This window comes from Agelaius phoeniceus, unplaced genomic scaffold, assembly GCF_051311805.1.
Source record: "Agelaius phoeniceus isolate bAgePho1 unplaced genomic scaffold, bAgePho1.hap1 Scaffold_359, whole genome shotgun sequence".
In the NCBI taxonomy this organism is placed as follows: domain Eukaryota; kingdom Metazoa; phylum Chordata; class Aves; order Passeriformes; family Icteridae; genus Agelaius; species Agelaius phoeniceus.
The window spans coordinates 42292-50574 of NW_027509956.1; the positions used below are offsets into that span (position 1 = coordinate 42292).

Consider the following 8283-nt stretch of genomic DNA (forward strand, 5'->3'; position numbering starts at 1 on the left):
GGTTTCTGACAGGCCCCTCAAAGGGCTATGATAAAAGACATGAGATATCCAACAACACATAATACACAAAAGACAAGTGACACAATACACACTGGGACTGCTCTGCCCCGCTCACCTCAGCACTGGGATCAAAAGTGAGATTTTGCTTTTATGGGGCCTAAGGGGCCACTTCATGGACACCCCCCTCACCTCCAAAGCAGACTCAAAAACCCATCCCAGTAATTCCCAAACCAGCACCCTGCTTTCATCCCCCCTGGGGGTCGTAGCCCTCTACTTCTCTCTCAGACATCTGGGGATGCCGGTCTCAGGTGCAAAGAAAGTCCACCTCGTCAGCTGGGAAGGTCCTGCTGGCACCGGGCTGGTGTCTCTTCGACAGCTGTATTAAAGAAAACCAAACATCAATGCCTGATTGTGGCACCACATCGGCCAAAACCCCACAAGTCTGCTACTCACCGTGCTCCTAAGAACGCTCAGCTGCTCGGGCCGCACGCTTCGGGCACGCTCAGAGACCGAGGCCGTCGCCACAGGGGACGCCTGGATTAAGAGGAGATGAGGTGATTTGTCACGGCTGAAACCTGAGTGGACCCTCGCTCCTCCCCCCTACTTCCCTGACTCACCACAACTCCTCAGCACTTGCTGGAGGCCACCTGGATGGCACCTTTAAATAGAAAAGTTCAGGGCTTCATCACCAAGTCCTGTAATGCATCCACAGGGCTCACATTTGCAGGAAACCCGGAGCATCGGCCAGCTGGTGACGGGGGCTTGGCATACTCCGAGTGGATTGCCTAAAGTGCACAAACGAGAATGGAAGCTTAGAGCTGCACCAGAAATTGAGACCTGAGCAATAACAACTACTTCTCTCCACTGCTCACCTTGACAGCTGGTATCCACATTTGCTTTCTAAAAAGAAAGACAAAGAACAGTGCTGTAACAGAGTCACCATTTACACTTCTGCTGCAGAGACAAACGGCGCCTCACCTGCTCGGGGGAAACCCCTCATCCGGGATGGGGCCCTCTGGCACACATTTAATCCATCTGAATCTGAAAAAAAAGTTAGGACAAGAGTCAAACTGTTGCAGGATAACTTAGGAGCTCCAGACGTCTTGTGTCTATCTACAAATCCCATCTAGAGTCCCACTACACCCCACATTACAAACTCCCAGGGACTACTCCTACTGCACCAGGCTATGCGGCAGGGCAGAGCAGCTCCGGCACAAATGTGTGTGCTGACACCCGTGACACGGGACGGGACGTGACAGACAGGGGGGACACAACAGGAACAGAAAGCTCCTGGCAAGCAAAGTGGCTGCAAGGACTCAGAGAATGCAAAAGGAGATGACCGAGATGAGACAGATGGCAAACTGATGAGGCTCAGAGAACCCTGGAGGAAGATGCTGGCTGAAGGATTTATTCCAAGAACTGCAAAGATGGATACCCAGGAATCCTACGGTCAGAATCCTCTCCCTAACCTCACATTCTTACAAGTCCTAATCCGTTGAAATGGAGCATTGCGGAGCACGGCTGTCCGTGCAGCTCAGAACAAGACCTGAAAAGCCACCTGACTGGATGCTTCCAAAGAGAGATGCAATTCTGATGCCTGTCGGAGCTCCCGAGTCAAAGGTTCAATGGCCTGGGTACCAGGCCAAGGAATGTAGAGATTACAGATGCTAACAATGATGCCACGGTTTCTGCTAGGCTCCTCAAAGGCCTAAGGTAAAGGACATGACACATCCAACCACACATAATACACAAAAGACAAGGGACACAATACACACCGGGACTGCTCTGCCCTGTACACCTCAGCACTGCGATCAAAAGTGAGACTTTGCTTTATTTCCCCCCCAGGCCTAAGGGGCCGCTTCGTGGACACCCCCGTCTCCAAAGCGGACTCAAAAACCCCTCCCGGTGGGTCCCTGCCCTGCGCCCTGGTTTCATCCCCTCTGTGGGTCGTAGCCCTCTACTTATCTCTCAGACATCTGGGGATGCCGGTCTGTGTCAGGTGCAAAGGAAGGCTGCCTCGACAGCTGGGAAGGTCCTGCTGGCACTGTTGTTAAACAACTTCCTGTTGTTTCTTCGTCTGCTCCAATAAAGTAAACAAAATATCAATGCATAACCTCAGCAGCACATTGGCCAAAACCCAACAATTCTGCCACTCACTCTTTTCCCAAGAATGCCCGGCTCCTGGGGCCGCACGCTTCAGCCGCACTCGGAGGCTGACGCCATCGTCGTGGGGCACGCCTGGGCTAAGAGGAGACGAGGTGATGTGGCGTTGCTGAAACCTGAGTGGACCCTAGCTCCTCCTCCCTACTTCCCCGACTCACCGCAACTCCTCGGCCCGTGCCCAAGGCTACCCTGGTGACACCTTTATATAGAAAAGGCAGAGGCTTCATCAACGAGTCCCGTGATTCTTCCGCAGGGCTCGGGAGAGCGGCAAACCCGGCACGTCAGCCGGTTGGTGACTGGGGCCTGGCATGCTCCTAGTGGATTGCCTAAAGCGCAGAAACAGGAACAGATGCTTAGAGTTGCACCGGAAAGTGAGACTGGAGCAATAACAACTGCTTCTGTACGCTACTCAATGCTCACCTTGCCCACCTCACCTTGACTGCTGATGTCCAGCTTTGCTTCCTAAAAAGAAAAAGAACAGAGCTGTAACAGAGTCACACTTTACAATCTCCCTGCAGAGACAAGCGGTGACTGACCTGCTCAGGGGAACCTCCTCACTCGGGATGGGTGGATGGATTTTGCCCTGGATTTTATCCTTCTGCGTCTGAAAGAAAGCGAGGACAAACGTCAAAGGGCTGCAAGATATCTTCGCAGCTCCAAACATCTTCTGTCTATCTAGGAATATCATCTAGAGCCCGGCAACACCCCACAAACTGCGTGTCCCTGAGCCTTGTCCTGTTGCATCAGCCTCTGCGGCAGGGCAGAGCAGCTCCGGCACAAACATGTGCAGACACCCATGACACAGAACGTGACAAACGGGGGGACGTTAAACACGACACATTATGCTTGTGGTGAGGGTCTCGAGGGGAAAAGGCAAAAGGGACCCCAAAGACACAGTAGGTAACACGGTACACCGGACAATACGACGTGGACCGGAACTGCTCTGCCCTGCCCGCCTGCACGCTGCCATCAAATGTGGAGTCTCTCCCTTTAGCTGTCCTAAGAGGCCCCTTGGAGAAGATTGCTTTTCCCTCTGCTAATTTTTAAATCTGTCCCAAGAACTCCCAACCTGCTACCCTCCCTTCTCCAGGCCATGGCCCCCGACTTATCTTTTGGATGATCAGTGATATGAATCCACGTTGCACCTGAAATGAGTCTGCCTCGGAGGGCCCCGTGATCACCTGTTAGCCTCTCGGTCAGCTACAATAAAGAAAAACAAAACCAACGTATGAGTTTAGAGTTATGTAGGCCAAATCCCAGCAAGTCAGCTACTTGCCCTCTCCTGAGTGTGCCTGGCTCTTTCAGGCTCCACCTTCATCCTGATTCCAAGGCTGTGGCCTTTATTATTAGTGGCACCTGGGTTAGAGAAAAGCAAAGTGAAATGGCATTCCTGTGAGTGCAGTGGATGACCTTGTGTGAGGAAAACATGTGAATGCCTCTGCTATGCTTCTGAAAAGCCTTGTGTGGGGGGGCCCTCAAATAAACACCCTTTCTCACCCTGCTGCCTGCAAACCCCCCTGCCCCCCAATAACTCCTAACTGGATACCTGCTCACCCTCCCTCTCCCAGTCACAACCCTCAACTCACCTGAAGCCTCAATCTCAAACATCATTTTTAACACTGCCAGATGCCTCCTGTGACATGATGAATCTGCTGAAAGAAGTGCTGTGCTTGACACAACCTGGGATCTCTGGAAGCTGTGCACCTCCTAAAAACAATAAAAACACAAAACAAGAACAAAACCAGAAATTGCAGATACGCTTTATCACCCCTAAACACAAAATCCGAAATCTTCACCTTAAATACTCCCTGTATTCCATGCCATTTTCTTCACAGTATCTTCAAAGCCTCTATTGCTTTAGATGCCCAGAAACACCTGCTGAAAGCAAGCTAAGCTAAAAGAGGCTCTTCACTGAAATAACAGGAGAGCTCTCACCCCAGCACACCCCAGAGACGGAATGAAGCCCCTCACCAAAAGCTGGGGTTAATATACCCCTGATGGTACCCGCCTCCCATTCCCATGATGCCTGGGAAAAGGGAGGGGGCTAATCCCACCAAATATAGAAGCCCACAGAGCAGCTGCAGCTGTTTGGCTCCTCTGACTCAAATTCAAAGGGAGTAAAGGCCTTGTTATAGAAGAAAGCTCTTCAGAAAAATAACAGCGCTTTCTTTTTTGACACAACTACTTGGAGCAGAAGAACAGAAAAATGGTAAGACATAAAGCATTGTGTTTAGGTAGCTTACCTAGATATATTGGGTAATTTGCTGTTAACTTACATAATTATTCTGTGTTTAACAAAAGCCATCTAATAAATTAACACCCAAAACTCCAGCAGCCCAGCTGGCCCTACCAAATCTCTCTCTTGATACATACAGTAAACAAAAAAACCAAAATCCCAGCAATACCGATCAGAAGTCTAGGAAAGAAACCTCTTGAAATTAATCCTACCTCAAATACAAACCAACCCGTCCAGAAAGTTAGCTTCACTCAAAAAACTATTTACACAGAGTTAATAGGACCAAGAAATAAAACAACACACCCTATAACGACCCACCAACGAATACAACAGCGAAGGAAAAAAACCCATTTTTTTCTTTTTTTTTATTTCAACTAGCTTCCTTTATTAGCTAGAACCAAAGATTTTGCCAGGGCTGTAAAAACAACAACTTCTTTTTCTTCTTCTCCTTCTGAAATGTCCCTTCTCCTTCCCAAATTCCTTACAACTTCCGAGTTTGAATCCAAGCAAAAAGCAAAATTCATGCACTTGTGAGTCCGGTGCTCCTGTCAGATTCTGTCTCACTCCACATCTTCTTACACTTTCAGTCTGAACGCTGTCCTGCCCTGATGGGTTTGACAGAAGAATTGGCACATGTTAAGAGAGCATTTCCCTTCCTCCCTCCCTCCCTCCCCAGAGCTGGTTTCCTTAGCGCATTTCAATCGATCCCAAGCCCGCAACGATGTGCGCTCACCTCAAGGCTCACAGCAAGCACGCAGCAGCTCAGGCTGACTTGGCTCCAGGGCTCCGTGCCTTAGATAGCTGAGAAAACTTCCCATGAACCTCTGTTCCAAGACATTGGAAGGCAAACTCAGCTCCGTCTCAGCGTCTCGGTGGGAGGCGGGAGCACATCTGGCTGAGCCAAAAAAATCCCTTCTTGGGCGGCTGCACTCTGCCGGAAAGGGGAAACGCGTGCTAGTGAACAGCAGCTCAGAAACAATTCTTTTCTAATGTTACCTGCTCTACTTGACTGCTCGCTAACACAAGTCTCATTTTACCATTGCAGGGAGAAGGCTGTAGGAAAATGTCTGATGAGCAGCCACAAAAGGCCTCACTCCCTGCTACACAGCCTGCAACAACCTCGGCAGAGCGGAGCAGCCAAATCACCGCGCTCTCCTTGCCGTGGGCAAGGGTAGAAGATGACTGGGGGAGGCACATAAAAAGAAGGGAAACGCTCCTATAAATGCACAGCCATTTGCTTTCAGAAGCCCAGAGGTCAGGATCTTCTCTAGGAAGCCAGACGTGACATGATATTTCTAAGATTTTCTTCTTCATCGAAGGAAATGTACGTACATACCCACTCTTACAAACGTACCTACGGTTTTGGGGTTTTTTTTCTTCTGAAGCTCCAAGAATGATTTCCCACCTTGATTCATTCAGAAGAAACGGCCCCTGTGACTCAGGTCAGAAGGGCGGCCTGCGTTTTTGATCACGACAGCTTTTGGCTTTACCCTGTGAGCAGGAGCAGCCAGAGCTGAGGCTCAGCAGAGGCTGACCCCGGCCAGCCCCTTCCTCCCTTCCCTGTGTGTCACAATGACTTCCAGGCAGAAGGATGCAAAGCAGGTTTGTGTCTTTTCTCTTCAGTGCCAAGAGGTAAAAGATGTAGGCTTTGAAATAACTAATGACCCTCTCTTGGAACTCTCCCAAGGACAGTTTGAAAGCAAAGACAGAAGATTGCTGCTAAATCCATATGGGATAAGGATGAGAGCAGCAAGGATCCGAGGCCAGCAGCGTTGCCAGGCAGTGTCACGTCCCTGCCACCTTGTGACAAGGCACACAGCTGCAAAGCCCCAAAGCCTGCAAGCCCTGGAGCTGCCGCACGGATGGACCTGGTTCCCTTCCCAGGTGCCCAGAGGGACACCTGAGGGCAGGTGTCGTCCCCCGCCCCCCGAGGGCGCACCCAGAGCCCCGGGCAGGGACGGAGTCACTGACGGCTCTCTGGGGACGAGACCCTCCCTGCAGGTGACACCGGCTTGTCCTCTCCCTGTGGCACAGGGACCTCCAGGCTCTAGGACCAGCCTCATTTTGTCAGCATCCAGGTGCTGTGCTAGAGCCAGAGGGGTCAAGGCTTTCCAGAACCATAGGATCCGTAGGATCCTTGCGGTTGGAAAAGCCTTCTAAGGACATCGAGCCCAGCTGCTGCCCCCCCAAGTCAGGTCCCTAAACACCACATCTTGACATCCTTGACATGTCTCCAGGCATGGGGACTTTCCTGGGCAGCCTGCTCCTACGCCTCAGCACCCTTTCAGGGAAGAAATTTTCCCTCCAATCCAATCTAAGCCTTCCCTGCTGCAAGTTGAGGCCATTTCCTTTTGCCGTGTCACTTCTTACCTGGGAGACCTCGGTACTTCAACCTTACCTGCTCCTTCCCTAGGCGGTCTCTGGCTTGGCTGGAGGAGAGGAGAAACACTCCCACCACAGGAATGGCAGCTCAGGAGGTCCCACACCAAGGCCAGGGGGAGCAGCCGTCCTCGCCAGAGCTCGCATGTCCCTTCTTCTCAGAGATTGGCTCTGCTTTTCCTCCCGGGCAGATCTCTGCTGAGTGCTTCACACTTGCCTGTTTGGAGGAGGGGGGGAAAAGAGGTTAGCCAAGTTTTTTATCCAGACTTAGCTGCTGGCTTTGCCTCCTCCTGACTTCCTTCTGCTAAGAAAACAGCTGCCTTTGGACTTCTAGGGGCAACTTGCACGTCATGCCTGAAAAGGAACTACAGAAAAGCGCCTCATTTATAAAGCCTCAGCCAAGAAGACAGACAGCCATGGCAGGCACCAGGCCAGCTCTGCTCCTCCTTCAAGTTGTTCCCAAAGCTGCTGGAAGAACTGAAGGCTACTTTGGCCTTCCATTGCTCTGCTTGTCCCGAGAAAGAGCTTTGAGTGTTGTTACCCCTCCAGAAAGGAAGGGCCTTTCTGTCTCACACGCTCGGTGACACAAGGCTACGCAGCCTCTGCTCCAGGTGGGAAGGGCTTCCTTCCTCCTCTGGCACCTGGCTGGCACAGGGCACAGGTTGCTCAGAGGTCCCGGGGCTGCCCCACCGCTGCAAGTGCTCAAGGCCCGTCGGTGCTCTGCGATGAGGCTCTGAGCAAGCTGCTCGATGGAAGCACGTCCCTGCCCACGGCAGCAGCAGCCTTGGAATGAGGTGATCTTTAGAGCCCCTTGCAACCTGAATTCTTCCATGATTCTGGGAACTGAAAAAAGCGGGGAAAGAAATCTGTAAAGGTCACTAAATGCATCAAAGCACATCCCCATGGATCCAATCCTCAGCAGCCCATGCAAGGCAAGGTCAGAGCTCTCTGCCCACCGAGGACACGGCAAGCAGCACGGACCTTTCTCCCACTCTCCAGCACGGAGAAGTGGGAAGCCAGAGGGAGTCCGTCTGTTTACAGACACCGGAGGGCGGCGGGACGGGGCGGGGCGGGGCGGACGGTCTTACCTTGCAAAGCTGGCGGCAGAAAGGGCGGGCAGCGCCGCCGCCCCGCCGGGATTTTCCGGCCCGCCGTCGCTTCCTGGAGAGGCGCGTGTGCGGGCTCGGGGGGGGGTGCAGCTCCGTTCCGACGGCGTTCGCCCGCCCCCGCTCGCTGCCCCCGGCCCGCGGAGCGCTACGACCGCGCCTCCGCCGCCCGCCGAAAGCGGCCCCGCCGGGCCGCCCCCCCCCCCGGCCATTCTTCTCAGCCATCGTGTCCCTTTTGCACTCCTGAACGTCTTTCACCCCTCCCGGCCATTTACCGAGCCCGCCCCGCCCGCCCCTCGCTCCCGCCCCGCCCGCCCCTCGCTCCCGCCCCTCGCCCTTGCCTCGCTCGGCAGCCGCGCCCTTGCCCCGCCCCCGGCAGCCAGCGGCGAGGGGCAGGGC

At 53.0% G+C, this 8283-nt stretch overlaps 2 long non-coding RNA genes across 3 annotated transcripts; both read right to left on the bottom strand.

The window, feature by feature from the left end:
* Positions 1-1845: 1845 nt before the first annotated feature.
* Positions 1846-2357, bottom strand: LOC143693169 (uncharacterized). Of its 2 annotated transcripts, none has more exons than XR_013180680.1 (3): positions 2322-2357; positions 2158-2243; positions 1846-2077 (listed from the first exon to the last, which is right to left on the bottom strand). It is a non-coding gene; the product is annotated as an uncharacterized LOC143693169 (long non-coding RNA). The 2 variants fall into 2 exon arrangements; XR_013180681.1 differs by having other exon boundaries at positions 2158-2238; positions 2322-2334.
* A 2388-nt stretch (positions 2358-4745) lies between these two features.
* LOC129119212 (uncharacterized) lies at positions 4746-8068 on the bottom strand. Its single transcript, XR_013180686.1, has 3 exons — positions 6798-8068; positions 5133-5330; positions 4746-5004 (listed from the first exon to the last, which is right to left on the bottom strand). It is a non-coding gene; the product is annotated as an uncharacterized LOC129119212 (long non-coding RNA).
* Positions 8069-8283: the final 215 nt, after the last annotated feature.